A 6,000-nucleotide genomic window follows, 5' to 3' on the forward strand; every position below is an offset into this window, starting at 1 on the left:
TTATATGGATATACTACAGTTTGTTAATCCATTCATTCATTGATGGACATTTGAGTTGTTTCCACCATTTGACTATTAAAAATAATGCTGCTATAAACACTCATGAACAAATTTTTGTGTGGACATATGTTTTCACTTCTCATGGGTATGAACTTAAGAATAGAATGTTGGGTCATATGATAACTCCACATTTAAACATTTGAAGAAGTCTCAGACTGTTTCCAAAGTGCCTGTACCATTTTATATTTCCATCAGTATTGTATGAAAGTTGTGATTTCTTCACATCCTCACCAACACTTGTTATTATCTAACTCTTTTATGTTAGCCATCCTAGTGGGTGTCTCATTGAGGTTTTGATATGCATTTTCCTGATGACTAATGATGTTGAGCATCTTTGTGTGTGTGTGTGTGTGTGTGTGTGTTTATTGGCTATTTTTATGTCTTCCTTGGAGAGATGTCTGTTCAGATACTTTGCCTATTTTTAAGTTGAGCTATTTGCCTTTTTATTATTAAGCTGTTAAGAGTTATATGTATATTTTGGATACAAGTTCCTTATCAAATATATGAACTACGAATATTTTCTCTAATTCTATAGTTTGTCTTTTCACTTTCTTCATGGTATCCTTTAAAACATATTTTTAATTTTGATGAAATCCAGTTTGTTTATTCCTTCCCCCCACTCAAAATCTGTTGCATAATTGAAGGTCATGAAGATTCCTCTCTGTTTTCTCCTAAGAATCTATGATCTCATATTTATGTCTTTGATCCATTTAGAATTAGTTTTTGTATTTGGTGTGAAGGAGGGGTTGACTTCATTCTTATGCACTTGGCTATCCACTTGGTTCAGCACAATTTGTTGAAAGGATCATTCTGTTCCTATTGAATGGTCTTGGCATCCTTGCCAAAAATCATTTGACCATAGACATATGGATTTATTTTGGACTCTCAATTCTATGCCATTGATCTATGTGTCTATCCTTGTGTCAGTACCACATTGTCTTGATTACCATTGCTTTGTAGTAAGTTTTGAAGTTGAGAAGTGTGATCCTACTTTGTTCTTCTTTTTATTACTGTTTTGGCTACTCTGAGTCCCTTGCAATTCCGTATGTATTTAAGAATCAGCATCTCAATTTCTGCAAAGAAGCCAGTTGGGATTCTAGTAAGTATTGAATCTATATATCAGTTTGGGGACCATTGCCATCTTAACAATGTTGAATCTTCCAATCCATGAACATGGGATGTTTTCTGTTCATTTAGATCTTCTTTAATTTATTTTAAGAATGTTTTATAGTTTCAGATTATAAATTTTACACTCCTTTTATTAAATTCATTACTTGGTATTTTATTCTTTTTGATGCTATTGTAAATGAAATTGTTTTGTTAATTTTAGATTGTTCATTGTAAGTGCATATAAAAACAGTTGATTTTTGTATATTGATATTGTATCCTGCAACCCCACTAAATTTGTTTATTGGTCCTACTTGATTTTAGCAGATTCCTTAGGATTTCCTATATTCAAGATCATGTCATTTATGAGTAGAGATAGTTTTACTTCTTTATTTCCAATCTGGATGCCTGCCTGTCTATCCGTCCTTCCTCCCTTCCTCCCTTCCTCCCTTCCTCCCTTCCTCCCTTCCTCCCTTCCTCCCTTCCTCCCTTCCTCCCTTCCTCCCTTCTCTTCCTTCTCTTCCTTCTCTTCCTTCAATTCCTTCTCTTCCTTCTCTTCCTTCAATTCCTTCTCTTCCTGCATAATTTCCTTGGGCAGAACCTACAGTATAATGTTGAGTAGAAATAGCAAGAATGGATATCTTGTCATCTTCCTGATTATTTTATTTTACTTTACTTGACTTTTACTCTTTCTTTTACTTCTTTTACTTTTACCTTTACCTTTACTTAATTTTATTTTAGTAGGCTTTATGCCCAGCATGGGGCTTGAACTCGTGACACTGAGATCAAGACCTGAGCTGAGATCATGAGTCAGACGCATAACCGACTGAGCCACCCAGGTGCCCTCTTGTCCCTGATTTTATTTATTTATTTAAAAAAATTTTTTTAAACGTTTATTTATTTTTGAGACAGAGAGAGACAGAGCATGAATGGGGGAGGGTCAGAGAGAGGGAGCCACAGAATCGGAAACAGGCTCCAGGTTCCGAGCTATCAGCACAGAGCCTGACGCGGGGCTCGAACTCACGAACCGCGAGATCATGACCTGAACCGAAGTCGGCGGCTTAACCGACTGAGCCACCCAGGCGCCCCATTGTCCCTGATTTTAAAGGGAAAGCATCAATCAATCATGATTAGATATAATGTTAGCTGTGGGTTTTTCATGGGTTGAAATGGTTTGAAAAACTTTACTTTTATTCTTAGTTTGTTAAATATTTTATTATTAAGGGTGAATAGTATGCTTTTGAGTTTTATCTATATTGGTGTATGTGGCTCTAATTCATTCATTTAACTGTTGTATAGTTTCCAGCATAAATATGCCATAATTTATAAGTTTACATTTCTCTCTCCCTTCTTTTTTTTCCCTATTACAAATTATGCTGCAGTGAACATGCTTGCACATATCTCTTGATCCATGTGTGCTATAGTATCTCTAGCATATATATTCCTAATAGAATCATTGGGTTTTAGGACAAGTGGAAATTGTTTTAAAATGTTTCGGCAATTTATGCTACCACTTGCTTATGAGAGTTTCCTATTCTCATGTTCTCCCCCAAATTTGTGATTGTCATTTTATAAAGTTTTTGTTAATTTGATGGGAGTAATATATATCTCATTTTAAATTTATATTTTTCATACATTTGTTGATGGAGTTTCATCTGTGACTTGCCCATTCCCACTAAACTTTGCCTGTTTTTCACTTTTTTAAAAGCTTTTATTTCAATTCAAGTTAGTTAACATACAGTGCAATATTAGTTTCAGGTGTCAACACTTAGCTACAACACCCAGAGTTCATCACAGCAAGTACACTCTTTAATCCCCATCACCTATTTAACCCCCACCCCCACCTTTCTGATAACCATCAGTTTGTTCTGGATACTTAAGAGTCTGTTTCTTGGTTTGCCTCTCTCTCTCTCTTTCCCTCTGCTCATTTGTTTTGTTTCTTAAATTCCACACATGAGTGAAATTTTATGGTATTTGTCTTTCTCTGACTGACTTATTTTGCTTAGCATAATACTCTCTAGCTCCATCCATGTCATTACAAATGGCAAAATTTTTTTATGGCTGAGTAATATTCCATTATATATATGGAATCTTCTTTATATGGATATATATGCCACATCTTCTTTATCCATTTGTCAGTTGATGGGTACTGGGCTGTTTCCATAATTTGGCTATTATAGATTGTTGCAGACTTTGAATCTGGAGTTCTCTCTTGTCCAGCAAGAGAGCGGACTCAGAAATGAAAATGAGAAAGGCTAATGTCCAGGAGGAGAAAAGAGCCTTCAACAGGGGTTTTGACTCTGTATATATTGAGCTCTCAAGGTTTCACATACGTGGTGGAAAGTGTAGAAGGAAACAATAAGGTAGTGACTATTAACTTGTGTGTGTAAGAAGCAAAATGTTTGGGGGGTGAGTAATGTTTGAAGTTGAGATTAAACCACAGTGATATACTGGCACCAGAAACCAGATAGACAGTGTTTCTCTGTAGGTGATACAGCTAACTAGCTGTTATCTCCAAAGTTTAAGATTGCTGGAGCACACTGCCTCAAGGCTAACAAGGCAACCTTTTCATTAGCTAACCCTGGGCACTTTTGCCCTGTGGGGGCTTTCTGCCCTAAGCCTTGTTAACCCATTGGTGCAAGCACACAGAATTCTCAAACTTATTTCCTACAATAGATAACACTATAATAAACATTGGGGTGCATGTATCCCTTTGAAGTAGTATTTTTGTATTCTTTGGATAAATACCTGGAAGTACAATTGCTGGGTCATAGGGTAGTTCCATTTTTAAGTTTTTGAGGAAACTCTATACTGTTTTTCAGAGTGGCTGTACCGGTTTTCATCCCCACCAACAGTGCAGGAGGGTTTCCCTTTCCTCACATCCTTGCCAACACCTGTTATTTCTTGTATTGTTCTTTTTAGCCATTCTGACAGGTGCGAAGTGATATCTTATTGTAGTTTTCATTTGTATTTCTCTAATGATCAGTGATGCTGATCTTTTCATGTGTCTGTTGGTCATCTGTATGTTTTCTTTGGAAAAATGCCTATTAATGTCTTCTGCCCATAGTAATCCATTCATGATAAAAACCCCTCAACAAAGTAGGTTTAGGGGAACATACCATATCAACATATTAAAGGTCATATATAAAAAAACCACAGCTAATATCATTCTCAATGGGGAAATAGAGCTTTTCCTCTATGGCCAGAAACAAGAGTGATGTCCACTCTTACCATTGTTATTTAACATAATACTGGGAGTCTTAGCCACAGCAATCCGGTTACAAACAGAAATATAAGGCATCCTTTGCCTGTTTTTCTGTTGGGTTTCCTCTTGATTTGTAGGGGTTCTTTAGATAGCCTGGATATTAATCTTTTGTTGATTTTCCACAGTACAAATATTTTCTCTCATTTTGTGACTTATCTCCCTTTTGGGTGTTGTGTTGTATAAAAGTTATAAATTTAAATGGTGCTGCATTTACCGGTGAGTTTCTTTGTAATTTGTACTTTAAATCCTTTTTAAGAAATTCTTTCCAATCCTAAGACCACGAAAACACTTTCTATTTGTTTTTCTAAAATTCAAAAGTTTTGCTGTTAAATTGAGTGTTTTAAACCTTTTAGAATTTATCTTTTGTGTATTGTGGGAGCAGAGATCTATTTTTCCCCCATATAAAGTACCATTTACTGACTAGTCCTTTTTTTCCCCTCACTGATTTGTAATTCTACCTCTGTCACCTATCATGTTTTTGGATATGTTTTGACCTATTTATAGCCTTTCTATTGTTTTTAATTTGTTATTTACTGTATTGGTAAATGCACACCCCTTTCATCTCTGGAGTGTGAGTAGATATACATGGTATAAATAAGTGTGTGTGCAGGCACATGTGTGTAAAATATAATTTAAAAGAGAAAAAAAAATTTCTATCTGGTAGGCAAGTCCTCCACTTGTTACTTTCTAAACTCATTTTGGCTTTTCTTGATCTTTTATTTTTCTAAGTGAATATTAGGTTGAGCTGGTCAGGTTCTGTGAGAAGTCCTATTGGATTTGCATTGATTATATATATTTATTTGAAGAGAATTGACACCTCATACATGTGTTGATTTTGTATCCAGCCACCTTTCTGATTCTAACAGTTTGTCTATAAGGTCTCTTGTATTTCTATGTGGAAATCATGTTTTCTCCAAAAGGTGACAACTTTGTCTCTCCACGTTCTATTTTTAAACTTCACACAACTTTTTAAAAAAGTATTCTTGCATCAATTATGACTTTCAGTATACCTTGAATAAAACAGGGAATAATGACAATTGTTCTTTTGGATTTTACTTCAATGAAAATGTTTCCAAAGCTTCACCCTTTGTTGTTGGTTTTTGGTAGACTACATAGAATAAAAGCTGTTCCAGAACAATGATTCTTATCCTAGATCCACACTGTACTCCCTTAGGGAGCTTTATAAAAATACTAATGCTTGGTTCCTTGCCCTAGAAATTCTGATATAATTGGTTTTGGATTCATCCTGGGCATTAGGATTTTAAAAACTCTCTTGATGCTTCTAATGTGCAACTTTTGCTAAGTTAAGAACTGCTATTGTTGACTAATGCCTGCACGTATTGGTCAAGAGTCTGTTAGTAATGTGTGACAGAAACACATGGATAACTAGCTTGAGATAAAGGGGAGGAAATTTGTAAGTCTATAAGATCATGGCAGTTGCAGAGCTAGGAATAACTGGATCCAGAAACTAAGGCTGTCTGGATCCCCTTTCTCTCCATTGTCTGTCTCTGCTCTCTTTGTGAGGCACAATTATTCTCTACTACAGCAGTGAGCTGTCTCCAGAGAGT

Source organism: Felis catus, chromosome A2 (assembly GCF_018350175.1).
Source record: "Felis catus isolate Fca126 chromosome A2, F.catus_Fca126_mat1.0, whole genome shotgun sequence".
Taxonomy (NCBI): Eukaryota; Metazoa; Chordata; class Mammalia; order Carnivora; family Felidae; genus Felis; species Felis catus.